Genomic DNA, 13,008 nt, shown 5'->3' on the forward strand with positions numbered 1-13,008 from the left:
TTTCAATCCTGTATTAAATAGAAACACTAGAAAAACCTTGTGTAATCCATCACTTGTGTTTAAACCATCATATCCCATCAATCTTGTATCCATCTCATCTAAAAACTCCACTGTATCAAACAATTAACAACCAAACATTTTAAAATGAATCCAGCACTGAACACTCTCATGTGTAGGATGGTTTTCTCCTGTCATGTATATTACAAGATAATATAACTTCTGTTACATATATCCATAGAGAAAGCTTGTACATTCAATCATTTGATATCGGCTGCAGAAATAAGCCTGACTGAAATCAAGAAGATGCTGTCACTGTGTAAAGTGTAACTTTGCAGTGTTGTTTGGCCAGCTCCCTAGGTCAGTCAGTGCAGGTATCGGTTTCAGACCAAGTCTCACAGCCAGGTAATAACGACAGGTAAAAATTACACGTCTGTCACAAATAAATCTAACCACAGGTACATGGGCACAGGGGAGGCGGGAACAATGCTTGTTTCTTTTAGCATGCGAAGTTGTCTCCACCTGATTGATTATGATGTGTGCACTAATCAGGTCCGTGCTGAGATTAGGGGGAATGTCCACAACTTTTGGATGACACTGAAATAATTAACATTTGTTTCTTCAAAACACAACCCATTTAACTTATCGTCGCACTTGCTGATGATCTGCCAGTTAGCCACTAGCTACAACACAAACAAGTACTGGTAAGAATCATTTTCATCTTTACATTTGTTTCAATGTCTTGTTTGAGGGGGTGTGTCTTTTTTTCAAGCAAGGTATATTGGATGGAAAAAAAATTGAATGTAAAAACTGCTTTAAATTATTTAACTTCTGCAGTTTTCCTATAGCAAGAAAAAAGAAGAAGTAAAAACTGTTTTAAATTATTTAAATTCTGCAGTTTTCCTTAAGCAACAAATCTAACCCTTGTTTTCTGAAGTTAGAGATATTTCTGTAGCTCAAATGCTGCTAAGCCAGAATCAGTGTAATTGTACAGCCCATAAGTTATATGAGCAATAAAGAGTGGAGAACAATGACCCTTGATGACTCAACATGATGGATCATCTATATTGGCTTAACCAGTGACATGCACAGATTACATCTAGGTGGTGGACACATTCTGTTGAGACCTGCCAGACGGGTCTTGGATTGGTCTTGGATGCAGACTGGTCTTTATCAAAGACTGGTGTTGGATGCAGACTGGTCTTGGTTGGATTAGTCTTTGTCAAGGACTGGTCTTGGATGCAGACTGGTCTTGGATGGACTGGTCTTGGTTAGACTGGTCTTGGATGGATTGGTCTTGGTTGGATTGGTCTTGGTTGGACTGGTCTTGGATTGGTCTTGGATGCAGATTGGTCTTGGTTGGACTAATCTTTGTCAAGGACTGGTCTTGATTGTGGACTGATCTTGGTTGCGGAATGGTCTTGGTTGGATTGTCTTGGTTGTGGACTGATCTTAGTTTTGGACTGCACTTGGTGGGAGATAAGTCTTGGTTGGAGACTAGTCTTAGTTGTGAACATGTCTTGGTTGTGACCATGTCTTGGCTGTGCAGTTGTTGAGTGATTGGCCTTAAGACAATAGTAGTTGCAGAGTTTACATCTCAGTACTAGTACTACCTCCAAACCAAAATGACTTAGTTTTAACAACTCACTCGAAAGGCCACAACACCAACTAAACCATTAACCCCCTTCTTAAACAGCTAAGTGAGTCGAGGTATGTGTAAAGGAGAGAGAGCATGCATGAAGCTTAAGTGGAAATGAGCATGAAAATATGAAGTAACAGAAATGTTGAGACCACTTCAAAACACATTAAATGTTATGCTCAGTCAATCATACAGTGATAAAGAAAACAGTATGTAAATTTGATATCTAAGTCAGATGGATTTCAAATAGAATGTTTTGTTTTGCCTGTGTACACTCTGTCTCAATAGTGCCAGTCATTAATGCCTATATATATATTCATTTTAAATAAATAATGAGGCTGATACATCAATATTTCACAACTGTCAGGGAGCAACAAGTAAATATAAATATATGTAGGTAAACAAACCTGTGTGGGAACTCAAGATACATGTAGAAAATGACAGCAGATGAAAAACACAAGCATGTTTCACAGCATATCAAACTGTCCATGGAGTCATTTCGATAAAAAACATTTTCTTCAAATCCACTAACTCCGGAGTTTGACATTTTTGGTACATCAATTCTACATGTAATGTTAACACCTCGAGAAGTTCAGTAAGGTAGGTTTATTGGGTTATAATAAAATAAAATACTCTGTCTCAAAAGAAATACACATTTTTTAGACATATATAAAATATTCAAGTTGAAAATAATTAAATTTTAATTACAACTTTTACAGTATAAAGACATTTCTGCATGAACGTAATAATTATGTCATCAGGCAGTGATCCATCTAAGGACATTATTTTACATTGGCAATTTATATTATCGTTATCGTTAACATGGTAAACGTTTGTGTCAATGGGTTTGTCACTTCACACAGCTTGTACATTTGTTTCTTATTCATACTGTACCCCGATGAACCTGAACAAATCCACCAAACCAAAGTGTACATTTGTTCAGTTTATTAACCTGAAGCATTATGGTGGATTATTAAGCAATGACAGGAATTAATCCCACACACAAGTCATACCAATTACACCACACATTTCTGCCTAATCTTAAATCACTGCATAAATGCTTTGTAATAAATACATATGTTGCAAAAGCTATGTATTTAGTACATAATCAGTATTAAATCCAATTTATATTCCAATAATTTGTATCTGGAAAATATCTCAAAGCCAAATTTTTACTTTAAGTCAGTACAAGTGGAAATACATACAATTCATAATCTTTTCATAGATTTTAAATTATTTGTGTAAGTTTTCTAATTAATAAAAAAATAAAAAATTAACATGGTGTATACAATATATCTATCTGATTTTGGAATATACTCTCACCCCACCCCCCAACAAACACAAACATGTCTTCAGTACTTTGAAATAATTATCTTCCATGTTACTCTGTGTAAGAACAATTTAGACAAGTGGCAAATATTATACATGTATGTGGGAGGGTAGGGGGATCAGTGGCTGGGTGGATGGATGGATGGATGGATGGATGGATGGGTATATATGGATGAATAAAGTATGCATGGATGGATGGATGTATGGATGGAATGGATGGATGGATGGATGGAATGGATGGATGGATGGATGGAATGGATGGATGGATGGATGAATGGGCAATTATGCATGGATGGATGGATGGATGGATGGATGAATGGGCAATTATGCATGGATGGATGGATGGATGAATGGGCAATTATGCATGGATGGATGGATGGATGGATGAATGGGCAATTATGCATAGATGGATGAATGGGCAATTATGCATGGATGGATGAATGGATGGATGAATGGGCAATTATGCATGGATGGATGGATGGATGGATGGATGAATGGGCAATTATGCATGGATGGATGAATGGATGGATGAATGAGCAATTATGCATGGATGGATGGATGGATGGATGGATGGATGGATGGATGGATGAATGGGCAATTATGCATGGATGGATGGATGGATGGATGGATGAGCAATTATGCATGGATGGATGGATGGATGGATGGATGAATGGGCAATTATGCATGGATGGATGGATGGATGGATGAATGGGCAATTATGCATGGATGGATGGATGGATGAATGGGCAATTATGCATGGATGGATGAATGAGCAATTATGCATGGATGGATGGATGGATGGATGGATGGATGAATGAATGGGCAATTATGCATGGATGCATGGATGGATGGATGGATGGATGAATGGGCAATTATGCATGGATGGATGGATGGATGGATGGATGGATGGATGAATGGGCAATTATGCATGGATGGATGGATGGATGGATGAACGGGCAATTATGCATGGATGGATGGATGGATAGATGGATGAATGGGCAATTATGCATGGATGGATGGATGGATGGATGAATGGATAGATGGATGGATGTGTTGGTAGATGGATGGATGGACGTGTTGGTAGATGGATGGATGAATAGATGGGGATGGATGGATGGATGGTTAAAGTTTTGTTTAACGACAGCACTAGAGCACATCAATTAATTAATCATTAGCTATTGGATGTCAAACATTTGGTAATTCTCACTCGTAGTCATCAGAGGAAACCTGCTATGTTTTCCCACAGACAGAAAAGCACATACCATGGCCTTTGACCAGTTGTGGTGCACTTGTTGGAATGAGAAAAACCCAATCAGTTGAATGGATCCACTGAGGTGAGTACTCAACCGACTGAGAGAAAATCCCGCCCGTGAATAATTCAATTTAATGGATAGGTGGGTGGGTATGGATGGATGGATAGATGGATGGATATAACAAATTCAACACGTATATTATAATTAATGAGAATAAATTCAACCTGTATATATATATTATAATTAATGAGAAAGTCAGACCTGCCTGATTGGTAAGTGGCCGATATCACAGATCATTAGCTAGACGTGTCCCTACAGTCTGTACATAATGCAGCAAGAAAACTCAGTACTTATCAGAAACAACAGTATGAAGATCTATTGTGGAGAAGATGGACCAGCTGCACATCTGACATAGCTAGGTGCACTTTGATGCTAATGAAGGACACAGGCCCAAGTGACACGCACGGCGCTGCACAAAGAGCCAGTTAGTTACGTGTTGACATTCTACATCTTCTAATATTTAGTTGTTTGCCACAAACCGCTGCAGGTCTCTACCAGGAATTTTAGCTTACAGTAATCACACGCATTTTACAACTTCAAACACATTTCAAACATACTGCCAGAGACATTAATGGGAAAACAAATCTCATATATTATTTTACCTATTGTACATCTGTACAACTTATATTTATGAAATACTTTAGACGTTAGCCAGTTCTATGAAATTTTAATATTTTCTGTTTAAAAATATTGAAATGTAGGTAATATATGCAAATTGTATTGGCCAGTAACTGTTTTTAAGACATTCAACAAGATACAACAGTGTTAACCAATTATCTGAAAATGTTGAAAAGAGGGAAATGCATAACAAAAGCCATGAATTTTAACACATAAAATCCTTGATGGAGACCATTTTTAAATTAGTGTCATATGAAGGGCATAATAATTTGGACTCTGATTTAAATGAGCAAGCTATGAAGAACATAATAACTAGGAAGTCTGTCTGTAAATAATGAAGACCCAAAACATAAAAACTAGGGAGTCTGTCTGTAAATAATGATGACTCAAAGGACATAATAACTAGGGAGTCTGTCTGTAAATAATGAAGACTCAAAGGACATAATAACTAGGGAGTCTGTCTTTAAATGAGCAAGCTATGAAGAACATAATAACTAGGGAGTCTGTCTTTAAATAATGAACACCCAAATGACATAATAACTAGGGTGGTCTGTCTTTAAATAATGAAGACCCAAAGGACATAATAACTTCTCCAGGTGAAAGGAGCTGCCAGTCATGACGACCTGCCTGCATGTCACCTACTCCAGATTACGTACAAACACAAACACCCCAGTAAACCAGCTCTCTCACTCTCATATATACCCAACCGAAGTAATTAACATCCAGTAGACACACACACACAGAATGAATGAATAAATGTTTAGCGACACCCCAGCACAAAAATACACATCGGCTATTGGGTGTCACAAATTGCAAGTATATGAAAATATTATTTATATATATTTATGTAAAACCAGTGTAAGGAGCTGTGGGGGAAAAGTATAATACAATACATAAAATCAAGGTAAGTACATTTTAAAACTTTGTATAGAAATCAAAGTGTTTTAAAAACTTTACAATTAATTCTGGATGGAATTTAAAAGATTCCAAAACATTTCTGTTACCAAATATCATAAACACACACACACACACACACACACACACATACACACACACAGACAGACACACATATACACACACAGAGAGACACAGACACACACACCATAGTAAACCAGCTCTCTCTCATATATACTCAACAACATTAATTATGGGCCAATAAACACACACACACACACACACACACAGACACACATACACACACACACACAGAGACACACACACACACACCATAGTAAACCAGCTCTCTCACATATATACTCAACAACATTAATTATGGGCCAATAAACACACACACACACACACACACCTACCATGGTAAACCAGCTCTCTCATTCTCTCAGATATACTCAACAACATTAATTATGGGCCAATAAACACACACACAGAGACACACAGACACACATATCATAGTAAACCAGCTCTCTCACTCTCTCATATATACTCAACATTAATTATGGGCCAATAAACACACACACACACACACACACACACACACACACACACACACACACACACACACACACACACACACACCATGGTAAACCAGCTCTCTCATTCTCTCAGATATACTCAACAACATTAATTATGGGCCAACACACACACACACCATGGTAAACCAGCTCTCTCATTCTCTCAGATATACTCAACAACATTAATTATGGGCCACACACACACACACACACACACCATGGTAAACCAGCTCTCTCATTCTCTCAGATATACTCAACAACATTAATTATGGGCCAATAAACACACACACACACACACACCATGGTAAACCAGCTCTCTCATTCTCTCAGATATACTCAACAACATTAATTATGGGCCAATAAACACACACACACACACACACACACACACACACACACACACACACCATGGTAAACCAGCTCTCATTCTCTCATATATACTCAACAACATTAATTATGGGCCAATAAACATACACACACACACACCATGGTAAACCAGCTCTCTCATTCTCTCAGATATACTCAACAACATTAATTATGGGCCAATAAACACACACACACACACACACACACACACACCATGGTAAACCAGCTCTCTCATTCTCTCAGATATACTCAACATTAATTATGGGCCAATAAACACACACACACACACACACACACACACACACACACACACACACACACACACACACACACACTCCATGGTAAACCAGCTCTCTCATTCTCTCAGATATACTCAACAACATTAATTATGGGCCAACACACACACACACACACACACACACACACACACACACACACACTCCATGGTAAACCAGCTCTCTCATTCTCTCAGATATACTCAACAACATTAATTATGGGCCAATAAACACACACACACACACACACACACACACACACACACACACACACACACACACACACACACACACTCCATGGTAAACCAGCTCTCTCATTCTCTCAGATATACTCAACATTAATTATGGGCCAATAAACACACACACACACACACACACACACACACACACACACACACACACCATGGTAAACCAGCTCTCTCATTCTCTCAGATATACTCAACAACATTAATTATGGGCCAATAAACACACACACACACACACACACACACACACACACACACACACACACACACACACACACACACACACACACACACACACCATGGTAAACCAGCTCTCTCATTCTCTCAGATATACTCAACAACATTAATTATGGGCCAGTAGACCTTTGGTAATTCTTTGCTAGTGACATTATTTCAGCAAGTTTTGATCATATGTTTTCTAAAAAAAACATTTTCCAGTAAACTTTGACCCATAATACATGTACATTTTTTGCAAAACTGTGCATTTAGCAAGAATTTGCTACATGTTGGTTTGAAACAATACTTGTCATATTGTTGTTAAAATCATTAAGTTTTAGAACATGCCACAATGTCAACACCTTACAACAGAAGAAGCTGTACTCTTTTTTTACAATATCTAAAGAAAAACTTTAAATTTCATTTTCATTTAAATTTTTGTTGGTGCTTATATCCAATTAAGATTCAAGCATGCTGTCCTGGGCACACACCTCAGCTATCTGGACAGTCGTTAGTTGTTAGTGCCTAGTGAAAGCCAAGTCGGTGTACTGGTCTTACACCTATCCATAAGAGTTGTTAAAATGAGCTCTGGATGGGAGCCAGTACCGGGATGAGAAACCCAGTATATATCAGCCTTATGTCTGATGGCTTAACCACAACACCACCGAGGCTGGTACATCAAAAATACGTACTAGCTCTTAATTAATTGTGTTGAGTATATGTCAGTGTACAGACTGACTGCTGGCTTTAAAGTGACAGCACATTCTTACAGACTGAGAAAGTTACACAACCGATGCAACATTCCTGTCTAAACAGACTGACCTGTATTTGTCAGTCATGACAACTGCCTCATGACAGCAGGCAAAACTATGACCCACATACAGAACTATATGAGCCATAAATCTTGACAAGGCTCACACAGAATGACACAATATGGAAATGACAGACAAGATTTTCATATCTCTTAAAACATCTGCAAGTGCTTTTGTCCGTCCTCATATCCACTTCGGTCAGACATAAAATATAAATCCACAATGCTGGCTGTGTAATGAATAGTGCCTTACTGTTGATATGGACAGGGTTACAGGTATGCATATGGCTTAAATTTGGTTAAAGCTTATTTCTGAAGTCAGATAAACATTTTAACCCTTGAGAACCAATGGAATGATGTTGTAAGGTACAACATGAAGATTGATTGTTTTTTCAGAAGTAAGGTGTGCCTCAGTAAATAGGTTTTTTTCTTTCTGATTCCTTCCAAGATTGCTTATTTAAAACTGTGAAAACCTGTCCTGAAGTGTAACAAGCAATGGCAAATAGTGATGAGGTAAGTTTGTGAAGGCAATTGTTATAGGGCGGGATAAAAACACGTCTTTCACAATATTAGCTGGACACCCAATAGCTATTGTTTTTCTTTGGGAAGTGAATTTAGTAATAAGTAGAAGGTATCCATCCCCCCCCCCCCCCCCCCCCACCAATGCCAAACATGATTTTATTATTTTGTGGGCACCATTTAAAGATTTAAAGATGCTTTGTTCAATTTATACAAAATCATATTCTTAAATGCAACACTATTATTTGGTGATCCAAATCTTAGGGTCCAAGCCAGGACTTCATTATTAAATAGACAACATTGTGAGATTAACCACTTACCATATGACGTTGCCCTATTCTATTCATGTTCTTTGTAACTAATATAATAATTTCACCCTCTTAACTTTTCTATTTCTTCTGATAAAAATATGGAATAATTTAGGTTAAGTTCTGTTATACTGATCAAAGGCCATGATATGTGTGTTCTAGTGTTTTCCCTAGCTTGTTTTAGCATGGTGCAGCACCATGCCTCAATAGTCTAGGGCCATCTTGCCTTAATCAGCACCATGCTGCCCTGAGATTAAATAAAGCCTTTTTCAATAATTAATTCTAAAATTGCCTTTATAAAACACCCAAAAAGGTATTATTAATTAATAAAATATGCCTTTTATATCTTTTGCTATTCATTTATTAAAGCAAGCACATAAATTGCATTAATGTTTATTTCAATTAATTTTTGTGTATTTTTAATGAAAAACAAGTGCCCCAAAAATGGTGAAAATGTTCCAAAAGTAATTGGTCTGCCATGCTTTGCCAAATTTCTAGGGAAATCACTAGTGTTCTATATGTGGGAAAGACACTTTAGTTCCTGCTAATGGAAAAATGTAACGGGTTTCCTCTGAAGACTATGAAGACAGAATTATCAAATGTTTGAAATCCAATAGCCGATTATTAATTAATCAATGTGCTCTAGTGGTCTTGTTAAATGAAATAAACTTTACCTTTTTAACTGTCATATCGTTTTGGGGGTTTTTAATATGTATTTGTAAAATGTAGGGTGCAGGATTCATATCGTTTTGGGGGGTTTTAATATGTATTTGTAAAATGTAGGGTGCAGGAGTCATATAGTTTTGGGGGTTTTTAATATGTATTTGTAAAATGTAGGGTGCAGGAGTCATATAGTTTTGGGGTTTTTTAATATGTATTTGTAAAATGTAGGGTGCAGGAGTCATTTGTAAAATGTAGGGTGCAGGAGTCATATAGTTTTGGGGGTTTTTAATATGTATTTGTAAAATGTAGGGTGCAGGAGTCATATAGTTTTTTTTTAATATGTATTTGTAAAATGTAGGGTGCAGGAGTCATATAGTTTTGGGGTTTTTTAATATGTATTTGTAAAATGTAGGGTGCAGGAGTCATATCGTTTTGGGGGTTTTTAATATGTATTTGTAAAATGTAGGGTGCAGGAGTCATATCGTTTTGGGGGTTTTTAATATGTATTTGTAAAATGTAGGGTGCAGGAGTCATATCGTTTTGGGGTTTTTTAATATGTATTTGTAAAATGTAGGGTGCAGGAGTCATATCGTTTTGGGGTTTTTTTAATATGTATCTGTAAAATGTAGGGTGCAGGAGTCATATCGTTTTGGGGGTTTTAATATGTATTTTTGTAGGGGGTCATATTTTTAATTTTAATATGTATCTGTAAAATGTAGGGTGCAGGAGTCATATCGTTTTGGGTTTTAATATTTTTGTAAAATAGGGTATTTGTAAAATGTAGGGTAGGGTGCAGGAGTCATATCGTTTTGGGGTTTTTTAATATGTATCTGTAAAATGTAGGGTGCAGGAGTCATTTTGGGGGTCATATCATTTGGGGGTTTTAATATGTATTTGTAAAATGTAGGGTGCAGGAGTCATATAGTTTTGGGGTTTTTTAATATGTATTTGTAAAATGTAGGGTGCAGGATTCATATAGTTTTGGGGTTTTTTTAATATGTATTTGTAAAATGTAGGGTGCAGGATTCATATAGTTTTGGGGGTTTTTTAATATGTATTTGTAAAATGTAGGGTGCAGGAGTCATATAGTTTTGGGTTTTTTTTAATATGTATTTGTAAAATGTAGGGTGCAGGATTTAGCAGTCGGTTCAGTGCTCGCTTGAAGTGCTTGCGTCGCAGGACTGAACCACATCGGTGGATCCATTCAACTGATTGGGATTTTTTCTCATTCCAACCAGTGCACTACAACTGGTCAAAGGCCGTGGTATGTGCTTTCCCTTGCTGTATTAGGAAAAATGTAGTGGGTTTCCTGTGATGACTACGAGTCAGAATTACCAAATGTTTGACATCCAATAACCGATGTGATCTGGTGGTGTGATTAAACAAAACAAACTTTGTCAAATGTAGGTTGAGGTCTTGTAAAGAGATGTCTTGTAAGGAGAGCTCTTGTCTGTTGGCCAATCCCAAAACAGTTCAGTCTGTATGACTGTAATAAATATTTAGTCTTGCTTGACTCTGATTGACTACAAACCTAGAAAAGGGCAACAGAGTTCGCAATATCAGATGGCAATTTAGCGGATTGCTGATTGAAAGTAAAAAGTTTGATTAATTATCTAATTTAAAATAACATAGTCTAAAGGCATGATTAACAGAGTCACATAACACTTCATCATGCATAAAACGAATAATTTGTCCGTATTTGCCAGATGACTGCCAATTGACACAGCTCATTTGTGACCTGTCTACCTGCAGTTCGATTAGTGCATACAGGTAAGTTATTAGTCCCATTCTCCATGCATACTTTATATTACATTACATTACATTCATATTACCAGACGTCAGACCTTTACACCATTACATGTGTGTGTGCAGGTAAGTGTGTAAATTGGTATCCCAGCTTTCCTTACACTTGAAGTAAATACTTTATGGCATTACATAATGCTAGGAAACAATTGACACTGAACAAAAGGTTTATGGCATACAGTTATGTTTGTTGGCATGTGCAAGCAATTTAAAAGGGTAACTTTTCAAGTGACACCGATGTCATAACTGGAATTTTTATGGGTTTTTGCTTTCATGGGTTTCGATGTTAAAGGTGGGGTCAACTCAAACAAGAGCCTTATGTGTTGGAAAGATGCATACCCGGACCACCAACACATACTGACACTTTAACAAATTAAAAACGCCCAATTTTAGAGTTAATAAAAAAACATGATTATTCCTGCTAACTGGGGGCAGCCATTTTGTTTTGTTTTTGTGATGTCCGGTGGTATAGCTTGGGGCGAAGTGACGTCAGCTCCGTCCATCTCCTCTAAGCACAGTGTAAACAAACACTCTAATTTACGACAAGGCGCTTCGCTTTCATCAACCTGACTTGTAAAACAACATAAATGACATGATAGTATAATAAACTATTTAACTAAATATATTTCAATTTGCATCAATAGAACAAAATGGAGTTATAGTATTTTTCTTTTTTAAAAAACCAAAGAAAAAAATGCATATTATTAGGCCTATTTGTATGCTACGTTCGAGCAAAAACGACCACTCATGATACCCAAGTGATCATTTTCTTTTCTTTGGGACTACGTAATTGGTCAGTTTTGTGATTTTAGATGGGAAAGTCTACTTAATCAAAGGTTTTACAGAATTACTTACAATAATAAAGCAGGAAGACTTATAAGTCCATTACGATTTGAGGGATATCCATGCGGTTATTACACAATACCCTGTGATCTTAATAAAAGAGGCACGTCTTTTTAGTGTGTCTAGACACAGTGTCTGGGGACTGTCTAAATATACACCTGCCAATCAGGAACCACAGGTCCAGGCCATGGAAAGAAAAGAACAATTAACCAAGAAAACACTCTGATTATTATTTCAGAACGTGGGTTAATTTATGTACAAACCATAATACAGTTATTTCAACACTTTGACAATGGTGGTTTATTTTGTATTAAAAATAATATATAATTGTTGCTGGCTTACTGGGATGACTATTATTACAGAATATTGCGATGCATCCGCAAAAACCAGGTATGTTTTGTTTCTTCAATTTGAAGACTAATTCCTGATGTGACACGTTAGATATTAAGTAACCACCAACTCGCCAGACGGTACAAACTGGCTGCGCCCGTTATATATAATAGCTGTCACATTTACCCGTTTTATTAATTAACTATACGATTATACTTGTTGATATTAAGCAATAATGTGCATTATATATCGTTGAATATGCAT

The 13,008-nt window shown here is 36.9% G+C and overlaps 1 protein-coding gene and 1 long non-coding RNA gene across 5 annotated transcripts in view; one reads left to right on the forward strand and one right to left on the reverse strand.

Moving 5' to 3' along the window:
- The window catches only part of LOC121369334 (unconventional myosin-XVIIIa-like), a 115,744-nt gene that overhangs the window by 82,185 nt on the left and 20,551 nt on the right, over window positions 1-13,008 (reverse strand). The window lies entirely within an intron of this gene.
- LOC121369335 overlaps window positions 571-13,008 on the forward strand; it is a 28,648-nt gene continuing 16,210 nt past the window's right edge. For 2 of the 3 annotated variants that reach the window (XR_005957605.1, XR_005957604.1), the window contains exon 1: window positions 8,319-8,554. This is a non-coding gene — a long non-coding RNA (uncharacterized LOC121369335). Of the gene's footprint in view, window positions 702-8,318; window positions 8,555-13,008 lie in introns of those variants that run through there. The other variant, XR_005957607.1, reaches the window with a different exon arrangement.

Source organism: Gigantopelta aegis, chromosome 3, assembly GCF_016097555.1.
Source record: "Gigantopelta aegis isolate Gae_Host chromosome 3, Gae_host_genome, whole genome shotgun sequence".
Taxonomy (NCBI): domain Eukaryota; kingdom Metazoa; phylum Mollusca; class Gastropoda; order Neomphalida; family Peltospiridae; genus Gigantopelta; species Gigantopelta aegis.